This window comes from Lissotriton vulgaris, chromosome 6, assembly GCF_964263255.1.
Source record: "Lissotriton vulgaris chromosome 6, aLisVul1.2, whole genome shotgun sequence".
Lineage (NCBI taxonomy): Eukaryota > Metazoa > Chordata > Amphibia > Caudata > Salamandridae > Lissotriton > Lissotriton vulgaris.
The window spans coordinates 1,887,672,436-1,887,684,494 of NC_141694.1; the positions used below are offsets into that span (position 1 = coordinate 1,887,672,436).

The 12,059-nt window shown below is 46.3% G+C and overlaps 1 pseudogene; it reads left to right on the forward strand.

Moving 5' to 3' along the window:
* Positions 1-230: 230 nt before the first annotated feature.
* Positions 231-12,059, forward strand: part of LOC147709781 (uncharacterized) — a 28,657-nt pseudogene continuing 16,828 nt past the window's right edge.

Here is a 12,059-nt window from a genome sequence, read left to right on the forward strand (position 1 = left end):
ATTTTGTCCGGGACTGCCCCACCAAACCTAAGAAACCGGGGATGTTTTATTCTAACAAGAAAGTGGCGGTCACTACTGTGCCCCTTCCTCCTCTCGAGGAAACAGTTATGGAAACGAAAACTGAGCAAATACCTTCACAGGGGTTACAATTGCCTTCTCTGGCAGGCTCTGAAATGACTACTTCCGTTTCACACATTACCATGCTCATGACACTTACGGATAGTCTAAGAATGCATCAGATAGAGGTTATGGTGGATTCAGGGGCCACAGGAAATTTCATAAACAGTGGGCTAGTTCGACGTCTAGAGTTACAACGTGTACCCCGAGACGTTCCTGAGAAAGTATTAGCAGTGGATGGGAAGCCCCTGAAATTGGGTCCTATCACTGAAATAACTGAGGAACTAATGTTAGACAGCAGAGGGGAAGATACCATGCACATCGAGAAAATAACCCTTAATATCATCGAGGCACCTCAGTATGAGGTTATATTGGGTATGCCATGGCTATGGACTCATAATCCCAAGATTGATTGGACTAAAAAGACAGTGGTGTTTGACTCAGAACAGTGCTTAAAATCATGTGTCCATCCTTGCCACACTCATGTAGTAGCTTTGACACAAGTATATCGAATAGCAACAGCCGCAGAAAAGGAAACAACCCTTCCAGTGGATTACGACATGTTTAGAGATGTGTTTAGCGAAGCTAAGGCTGAAGTGCTACCCCCTCACTGGGACTATGATTGTCAAATAGACTTAATTCCAGGAGCCACATTGCATACATGTCGGGTCTATGCATTATCCGAGCCTGGGACTCAACATTTACGAGAATATTTAAATCACTATGTTTACATAGGGTTTATTAGACCTTCCCGCTCGCCGGCGGCTTTGCGTTTATTTTTTATTAAGAAGGCGAATGGCGAGTTGAGGACATGCATAGACTTCAGGGTGTTAAACAGGAACACTGTCCGGAATCGATACCCTCTTCTGCTCATCCCCGTCTTGTTGGATCAGGTGAGAGAGGCAGTCATTTATACCCGATTAGACCTGAGAGGGGTCTATCACTTGGTAAGAACACGAGAGGGAGATGAGTGGAAGACGGCTTTTTAAAACACGATAGAGCTTGTTTGAGTATCTTGTGATGCCGTTCGGGCTCTGTAATGCCCCTGCGGCATTTCACATCTTTTTGAATGACGCTTTGAAGGACTATGTAGACAACTTTGTGGTTGTCTACATAGACGATATCCTGATTTATTCACAGAATCAAGAAATCCATGTTAGTCATGTGTCAAAGGTTTTGCAAAGACTGTTGGAAAATGGGTTGTTCTGCAAGTTGAGCAAATGCGAGTTCCATGTGCGCAGGGTCGAGTTTTTGGTTGTGATTTTGAGTCCCTCGGGGTTATGTATGGCTGAAAGGAAAGTGTTGGCAGTGCAGGAATGGCCCACCCCAAAGAATGTGATAGATGTACAATGCTTTTTGGGCTTCTCCAATTACTATCGGAGGTTCATATCTCATTTCTCGCAATTGGTTTCGCCCTTGACACGTCTCCTGAGAAAAGGGATTCCCTTTTGTTGGACCAATGAAGCGATGATTGCCTTTGATTTCCTCAAGAGAGCGTTTACATCGGCACCTGTATTGCAACATCCTCAGCTCGAGGTGCCGTTTGTGGTAGAGGCGGATGCTCCCGACATCGCAGTTGGTGCTGTTCTATCTCAGCGCGATCGTCATACGGGGCAGCTTCACCCAGTCGCCTTTCTGTCCAAAAAATGCAGTCCTGCCGAACTCAACTATACAGTGGCCAAAAAGGAGTTGTTGGCCATCAAGATGGCCTTCCAGGAGTGGAGGCACTACCTGTGGGGGGCAAAACATCCAGTCACGGTCTACACCAACCATAGATATTTGCAATATATAAAGACAGCCAGACATCTCACCCAGCGTCAAATGCGATGGATGCTTTTTTTGCTGAATTCGACTTCGTAGTCACGTTTAGACCAGGGTCGGAAAACAGACAAGCTGATTCGCTAGGCAGGATGATGTTCTTGAGACACGAACATCGGTTCCGGAAGCCATCATCGCACCAGACAAGGTGTTGTGTTCTATCACGCTGGAGAGCTTTCTAGATGAGGTGAAGATGCACACAGATGTGGAGGAGTGGAAGAAATGAGCAAGTCAAAGTCCACAGCGAACGCTTAAGCATGGCTTACCTTTTTACAAAAACAGTCTGTATCTACCCTCCTTGGCCCTCAGAATAAAAGCATTCAACTGGTGTCACAATTCCATGTTGGCTGGTCATTCTGGATGCAACAAGACACTTCATTTGATGCAAAGACAGTTCTGGTGGGAACGCATGAAATCTGATATCTGTCTGTGGGTAATGCGGTGTGACACATGTGCACGAGCAAAGGGTGAACGTTGCAAAGCTAAAGGCAAGCTGGTTCATATGCCTACTCCCTCTCAACCCTGGCACACTATAAGTCTGGACTTTGTGTTAGGACTACCTTTGTATCAGGGTTGTGATGCCATCATGGTAGTAGTGGACAGTCTTACCAAGATGGGACACTTCATTCCTTGCAAAAACCTGCCCACTGCGGGTCGTACGGCCCAGCTGTTGCTGTCTCATGTGGTGAAACTGCATGGCATTCCTAAAGTGATCGTGTCGGACCGGGGCCCGCAATTCATTGCTCGGTTCTGGAAGATGTGGTGCAAGGCGCTCCGGATTGAGGCAGCCACTTTAATGAGTTTCCATCCTTAGACGGATGGCCAAACGGAGAGGCTGAATCAGACTCTCAAGTCTTATCTTAGATGTTATGCTAAAGAAGACAGCGACTCGTGGGTCGCTATGTTGTGGTTGGCTTATCTTTCTTATAACAATTCCTGGCATAGTTCCATCAAGGAGTCGCCTTTCAAGGCCAATCATGGTTTTCATGCGAAAATCCTTCCTCTTACTGTTCCCTGTGACATCCATGGATCAACCTACCGTGGCTGCTCCGGTGGAACTACTACAAGCCTTGCATGTCAAGCTCTGTCGGAATCTGGAACATGCTAAACGCCAGTACAAGTCTTGGGTGGATCGTCGCCGACAGGATGGTCCTACCTATAAGGCTGGTTATCTACCAAGAACATTCCATTCGGATATCGTAGCATCTTCCATCCCCGGTTTATCGGCCCTTTCGTGGTGGTGCATCCTGTTGGCTTGGTGGCGTACAGACTGAAGCTGCCGGCTTATCTGCGCATCCACCCTGTGTTCCACTGCAGTCTGCTGAAGCCTGTGATGGGGGCTGTGAGGAAGGCGGTGCCGCCTGTGGTCCGGGATGGTCAGTTGGAGTATGAGGTGCGGAAGGTGTTGGATTCCAAATACCGTTGAGGTCGCCTGTGGTACTCATCTCGTGGAAGGGGTACGACAGGGAGGATGACTCGTGGGAGCCCTCGTTGAATGTTCATGCTCCGAGGGCCGTGAGGGCATTCCATTTCCGCTGTCCAGATAAGCCGGGTTCTAGGAGGCGCTTGGGAGGAGGGAATACTGTCAGGAGATGAACTGTTGCGCCTACAGATCAATTACTGGCGAGAACTACATCTCCCAGAAATGAGGAAATATAAATTTTTGGTCAAGTTATGTTCCCTATCGTGTACCCCACCGTCTCCATGTACGAGTTTAAAGTGCATGTAATTTCCCTCCTGTGCCAGCTATGAAGACGCAAATACATTTGCGTCCAACGTTAACATGTCCTCTTTCAGACCCACCCTGAATGGGTTGAATAGTCCGTTCCTAAGTATGCCATGCCAACGTCTTTTTGTGGTGTACTTTACACGTTTTTCAGCTCTGGCAAAGTAGGCCCTGAATTTCTGCCATCGAGCTTTTTCTGCCTCCTGACTCTGAAAGCCTCAGCCCAGGCTGCCCAGGCTGCCCCTGTACCGGTGAACTCTGCCTTACTTCCAGCGCGGCCCACCGCGCTCAGCTCAGCCTGCTGCCTGCCAAGAATGAATTCAACCTTCGAGTTATCTGTTTCCCTTTCCGAAGACGCATTCCTGCCTACTAGTTTAAGTAAACATTCCCCCAGCTGTAGAGCAAAAGGGCCTGGCCGTCCTGTCTCCGTGCAAGTAATTCATAGCCTCTGTCACCACGCTACCCTGGAAGGCCCATGCCCCACGCTTCTCATGCAGACACTCAGGCGCTTATACACGCACTCACAGTCAGTATAGAATAGCTTCTGCCCCAGAGACCTTTCCGCCCAGATAGTCCAGTTCCTAAACATCAGATATCAGATATGATAGAAGCACAAGTTGATCTGACATGCCAGACTCCTGTCTCTTTCCGCTAGTTGAAATGTCAAGTCCCCTGCACCCTTCAGTTACACGCCAATCATACGTCATGCAGCTGCGCGCGCATCCAAGCCTCCGATTTCTGCTGACATTGCAACATGCCAGTTTAGTGCCACCTACTTGTGACGTTTCTAGAACACACCTCCAGTTTACGCCTAGTCCACGCCTTCTGATTACGCACTAGTAACACGTGGATGCTGTTATCTTGTCTTCTCTCAGCTGTTACGCCTACTATATTGCTTTCTATGATGTAAATTAAGTATATAAGCTATGTATTGTCAATAAATTATTGCTCTATCCCTTCCTGGACCCTCTGTGGTTGCAGGAACCTGATATCCAGTTCCGGAACGATTCCTTTTTAAGGAATAAAACCCCTAAGAACTCTAACACCACGGACTCTGTTTCTTTCTTTTCCGATTGAGTTATTATTGATTGAGTACTTCCCTGCATAGAAATTAAGATGGTAAATTAAATATTTACGACATTTTGGCGCCCGAATAGGGACCCCTCCCCCACCTCACGCGCCGGTTGGTACGTTGCAGACTCTGTCCCCTGCCATCAGTCAGACGGAACCTACGCGTACCGGCAGGATTTCCTGTATCTCCCTCTGGCCCACGGAGGTGACGAAGATTGCGATCAGTGCCCAGACGAGGCGGTGAGGAGCGCGGAGGATCCCGACCAGAGCCTAGCCGAAAGAAGCAAGGTCCGAGGTGTCAAGAGGCCCACCAGTTTTCCGAAGTATCCACGTGTCGAGTCGAGTCGAGTCCAGTCCAGTCCAGTCGAGTTTTCCGAGGCCTTCTGTTTTCCGTGCTTCCCGGTGAGTACCATTACTGGGACGTATCTAGACGGGTTTGGGTACACAAGTCCGGTCTGCACTGTTTTAGACAGTGTATCTGTACTGTTTAGCAGTACATCAGGTATTCAAGTTTCTGCATTGTCTCTGACAGTGTATCTGTGCTGTTTAGCAGTACATCCGATATAGGGGGTAGTCATATATGTCGCAAATGTCTTTTTATGTGATCAATGTCGTTGTATGAGTGACTGTTCTTGTGCATTATTGTGTTCTTGTATAACTAGCTGTATCCAGTATTAAGTAGCAAGGATTGAGCGTTCAGTACTAAGTAAAACAAGATGCCGTTTTTCAACAAGTTAAAGCAGATAGGAACTAGGAAAGGGATGCTAGAGGAAGAAATTCCTATCCCCCCTAGGGACACTCCTGGAAATTTTATGTACCATAAGCATGGCATAGATGCCATATTGTATCTAGACTTATGGGCCGATTATACTAAACATCTAGACGAGAGACACAGATGGCCAGTTACTGGAACATGGGATGCCGAGTGCATCATGAAGGTAGAAGAAGCATTATGGAAAAAGAAAGCCAGACAATCTCAGAAAGACGCCATAGAATTTTGGCGTAAGGAATCACATAAGCGTGCTGAAAAAGAACTCCGTAGAGAAGACAGGCTTAAAGAATCAGAAAAAGCCCAAGAAAACGAATTAGTTACTGAGGGGATCCGAGTAAAAACAGAGCAAGTAGACCGTGCACGAAACAATCTTGTAAATGGTATGTATCTTGTGGCCGAAGGTTCGCCTGAAGCCATTTCAGAAATACCGAAAAATCTGCCGCCGCCATTAGTTCCAACTAAAGTAACTCACAGAACCACTAAAGACATATTCCTGAATTCCTATCTAGAGGATGTAGCTCCCGCTTACACCAATCTGCCTGTCCGCACCCTGCCTAACGACAGGGACGTGGGTGGTAACCCGCCCCAAGATCATATTCCGCCAGTACCACAACAGATCCCCCCTGTTCCACCACCTCCCATACCTAAAGTTAATGTACCGAAACCACGTCTACCTGACCCTACTAAAAGACAAATTCAAGTACAGATACAGACTCCACAGAGAGATAATGTCCAAGCTTCCGCCTCAGGAGGTGCGACAGGAGGTCTCCGGACCCCGCCACTAACGCCCAGGTTACAGCTCGGGGACTTGCAGAGTCCTTTCACGTTCAAATCACCCCGTCTCGACATACTCAAAGGACAACTTACAGTTTGCAGATATGATCCAGTACCCGGCAAGGACGATAGAATGATGATGGCATCACCACAGTTACGATCTGCTACTGATTTCCTGCTGTTGTTTTCAGGAATGAAAGAGTACCTAGATAGAATATATCAGTTTGTACAGACTGGGAAAGACCCTGACAGTATTAAGGATGCCATGGAGCATCAGAAAGTTGACGTTCAAGGACAGATACTACGTTTTTTCATAAATTGCCTAATAAGAGAACGAGACAGGCCTGAGACAGATCAGGGTGAATTAGATGCACTCAACAGGTGGGGTCAAAATATATCTGAAGGAAAACACGACAAGGGGACTTGCATAGCCAGTATGTACAAGAAAATAAGAAAAGCAGTGATAGACATACACAACGAAGAGAAAGAAAAAGCTTCCTCCGAGGGGGAAGAAGAACCTGAAGAACCAGAAAAGACTACAGGCACTATAGCGTATGTAGGTAAGGGAACTTACCTTAGGAAAGGCATTCGTCCGGAAAGCAAGAGAGTTTTTCTCTCTGCCTTAACAAACCCGAATTCTCCTGAACATCAGTTCCAGGAGACTGATAAACGGCTTCGAGAACGAATGGGGTACCATGTACTCAATTCTATGGATGAACAAGAACTAGCCCGGTCAGCCATATTATGGACTGACAATCCTGATATTTACAATGATGATACCGTAGCACAGACATTCCTGAACCTTTCCCCAGACGAGCAGAAATTAGCAGGGGTATACATGATTCAGCACCTCCTCACGAAATACAGAAATCAACATTCTGATCCAGGTCCCTTACACGATACATTAGAAGAACTACTCATGGATAGATGGAGAGGTTTAAGCACCAAATTAATTCAAATAATTCTAGAACAACGCCACAGATATAACACTTTCATAAGTCCCGAATATGTTCCCGCCCGCCCCCAGAAAGAAAAATGTATCATATGGAACGTCTGCATGGCATTGAAAGTCAGAATCCCTTACGAGAAGTGCATCCAGTGATGGGTGAAGATCATAACTTGAAACGTGTGTATGTACACACTCCCCTGACTAAGTTAGAACTGTTAGAAATGAAGAAACTAGTCCCGTGCCATGATAAAGACCCTGCAGGTTTTCACAGAGAGCTTAAAGACATGTTACTGATGGGGGATTATACGTACGAAGATATCACGAAAATGTTAAAGGTACTGCTGCCCACGGGCATCTACGAGAAACTCAAGGAAAAAGAATGGGAGGTGGGAGAGAAAAAGATTGTATGGGCAGAAATAGAAGACGAAGAGAATAAACGGGTCCCAGGGGTAGGCCTTGGGGAGAAAACTAAAGCATTACCAGGTTTGATAGTACAGGTTCTGCCAAGATTATTGACAACTAGAAAGGAAGACTGGGATGCAATATCAGCATGTAAACAGAAACCCGATGAAGATACTAGTGACTTCTATTCAAGATTCGAGAAATGTTTCATTATTAATAGTGGTCTTAAACCAAGTAGCGAGTCGTACCCGCATCTTTTTGTATCAAAGTTAGTCGAGAATTCCCTGTTAGCAGTTAAAAACCGTGTATACAAGGTCGAGAGTACATGGCAAGCCAATACGCCATCACAGATGTTACAAATGTTACAATACCATCAGAACAGAATTAGAGAAGAGCAGGATCAGGAACAGAAACGTATGAAAGACACAAAAATGAAAATGCTAGTAGCCCAGTCGGTCCCAACCGACGGCCACAGAAAGGGTACGACCCAGACAAGTCACGCCGCAGCTCCCGTTAAAGGGACATGCAATTATTGCAAGCAGCCAGGTCACTACGTACACGAATGCCCAGTTCTGAAACATAACATAGCGACAGGTAAAACTAAAGAAAGGCCGCATCCGCCTAGACAAGACCATAACCAGCATCAGTCTTCACAGAATATACAGCCCATGCAGAATACACAGCCTACGCATGCTTCATCACATACAGCACAGACAGTAGCGGTATCACAGCCGCAGCCCATTGCCGCAACTCAGCAAGTTTCACAACAGATGTACCAGTATGCCCAGTCCGCTTATCCCGATTATCCACGATACACATGAAACAGCCTAGAGAGGGAGGGTGGCTTGCCTCTTATTGAGATTCCTGTAGATCAAGAGGGTCCTTATGTACATAGTCAAGTATTGGGAAAAGACAGAAAGTTTTTAATTGACACAGGGGCAAGTCGTACCACCATAAGTCATGATGAAGTTCCAGGGGCACCCCTCTCAGGCTCACAGAATGTTTCCCTTGGTTTTTCAGGACAGCCCATTGTAAATGAGGTATCGAAACCCGTTCCCCTGGCTGTGGGTCCATTATCACGTGTTACAGACCTGTTACTCACGAAATCATGTCCAGAAAATCTGTTAGGAATTAAAACATTGAAGGCTCTAGGAGCTATAATATGCTGTTCCCCGGAGGGAGTCAGACTCTTTCTGCGGGATTTCAAGGGTCATTATGTGTTACGTGAGTTTGATGTCAGATTGAAAAATGTACCAGATCACTTGTGGGCAAAAGGCCCAACTGATGTAGGTTGTATGCACATTACACCATACCGTGTTACACTCAAAGCAGGTGTAGTTTTACCCAGAATCAGACAATACAAATTACCACCCGATGCTGTAGTGGCTTTACTGGAAATCATTGAAGAGCTCATTGTCCAAGGAGTGGTTGTAGAAACCGACTCCAATATCTGCAATTCACCCATCATTCCGATTCTTAAACGTACTGATCCCAATGCACCGCCAGTATATCGGCTGGTGATTGATTTAAGAGAACTGAATAAATGCATTATTCCACAGTACCCTGTGGTTCCCGACATCTCATCCTTATTGACTGCAATTGATTCAGAAGCAACGTTCTTTACTGTAATTGACCTCAAGAACGCCTTCTTCAGTGTACCTATTGATCCAGAGAGCCAATATCTCTTCGGATTCAGTTTAAATGGACGAAGTTTCAAATTTTCACGCGCACCTCAAGGATTCACAGAAAGCCCCAGCATCTATAGCCAAGCACTGAAAAGACAACTTGATTGTATCACAATGCCAGTTAACACCGCTTTACTGCAATACGTCGATGATCTGCTGATCACCGCACGAAGTGAGCCCTAATGTGAACAAGCATCACTGACAGTTTTACATTTTCTGGCCGACAAGGGACACAAGGTGTCTCCTTCGAAGCTACAATTCTGTGTTCAGCAAGTTGTGTACTTGGGTCACTTGCTGTCCAAAGTGGGGAGACAGCTCACTCCCGATCGCATTCAGTTAATCGTAAATATGCCACAACCCCAGACACAAAAGGAAGTGCGGGCCTTTATAGGCCTCACCTCGTACTGCAGACAATGGATTCCCCAGTATGCATTTCTAGCTAAACCACTCATTCAGTTAACAACGCAGGAGGCAGCGACTTCGACTGTCCTTCCTTGGTCTCAGGAACATACACAGGCTTTTGAAGAATTAAAGAAAGCTTTATGCCAAGCACCAGTTCTAGCGACACCATGTTACAGCAAACCTTTTACACTTTTTGTTACAGAACGTGAGGGTACAGCATTGTCTGTCCTCACTCAAGATCAAGCAGGTTCACATAAGCCTTGCGCTTATTTTTCAAGTACATTGGATTCAGTAGCTCAGGCACTCCCTGCGTGCTTGAAGTCAGTAGCAGCAACAGCATTAGCAATCAGACAGAGTGACTCAATTGTTTTAGGACATCCATTAACAGTTCAAGTTCCACATTCTGTAGAGGTCCTTTTAAACAGAACCCAGACTCAACACTTGACTATAGCACGACTGACAGGTTATGAATTAACACTATTCCAGCCACACATAGAAATCAGACGCTGTAGCATTCTGAACCCCGCAACATTGTTACCTACAATTAAGACAGATCCAACACTGCATGATTGCATAGAGATCATCAATACAGTAACAAAACCTCGACGAGACCTAACAGATGTTCCACTGACAAATCCAGACCTGACACTTTATGTGGACGGTTCATGCATGAGAACAAGTACAGGAGAATTAGTGGCCGCCTATGCAGTGACCACTGAAACTGAAGTTAAAGAAACACACCGTATTGACACACTGTCTGCTCAAGCAGCGGAGCTCATCGCTCTGACCCGAGCTTGTATTCTAGCCAAGAACAGAAATGTTAACATATACACTGACTCCCGCTATGCGTTCGGAGTCGTACACGACTTCGGCATGTTATGGCAAGAAAGAGGTTTCTTGACCTCTCATGGTGCCAAGATCCAACACGGTCCCCTCATTCAAGCACTGTTAGAAGCAATACATCTGCCTTCAGGCATATCCGTTATGAAGTGTAAAGCACATACTAAAGTTACAGATTCTGTTTCCCAGGGTAACGACCTGGCAGACCAGACAGCAAAACATACAGCATTAACTCACGCCCAGACTACTGATGTGACAAAGACAATATTACCAACTCAGTGTATGTCAGTCAGGGATCCCACCCTAGACGTAATCGATATTCAGACACATGCTACTCCAGATGAAATAAAGAAATGGACTGAACTAGGAGGGATCCAGACAGATCAAGGATGGGTCACAAAGGGAAAATCTACATGGTTCCTCCCCGACTCAATGGTCCAAATCATGATAAATACAGCACATAGTCCTGCACATCTAGGAGAGAAAGCTATGTTAGACAGTTTACAGAATCTCTGGTACAACAAACACTTACGAGCAGCAGCAAAACAGAAAGTACGTACTTGCATGATCTGTTGTCAGTTCAATCCAGGTAAAAGCGTTCCTGTAGAGCAAGGTGGATTTCATCCTCCCGATCACCCTTTTGAAGTCCTCCAGATGGATTATATCCAGATGGACCGTTGTCGAGGATTCAAATATGTCCTCGTAGTTGTTTGTGCACTTTCTCGTTGGACCGAAGCATACCCAGTCTCAGATTACACTGCCCCGACCACTGCCAAGCAGCTGGTTCGAGAATTCTTCCCACGATACGGCCTGCCTCGTGTCGTGTACTCAGATAACGGACAGCCGTTCTCATCCGAACTCATGAAGCATGTCTCCCTTCTGCTAGGATATCAGTGGAGATTCCATTGTGTCCGACACCCCGAAGCCGCAGGCCTTGTAGAGAGGCATAACCAGACACTTAAGACCCGCCTTGCCAAAATATGCCAGGAGAAAGGGGTCGACTGGATAGTCGCCCTGCCAGTTGCACTGTTCTATATGAGAATGGTTGCCCATTCGAGATCAATACTATCCCCGTACGAAGTGGTCTTTGGCAGACCACCGAATATGTGGGGGACGCCCATTCCTAAGAAAATTACCGATGTTGATTGTAACATGTTAACAGATTACCTTGCCTCCTTGATGTCTGCACTCCAATCATGTCGTTCACAGGTTGCCGCAGCCTTTCCTGACAACACTGATGTAAAGCCGCATGATGTCCGTCCTGGCGACCTGGTATTAGTTAGGAACTTCGACAGGAAAAGTTCGTTGGAGCCCCGCTGGAAGGCGCCGAAGACCGTTCTTCTTACTACAAGGACCGCAGTGAAGTTGGAGGGCAGAAAGGGGTGGGTCCATACGAGTCATATTAAACTATGCAACGAACTGAAACCAGACCCTGACTCGTCCACCCCCACCAAAGACTGTATTAAATCTAGTGACTTTAAAATATCCGAACGAGAAAAAACT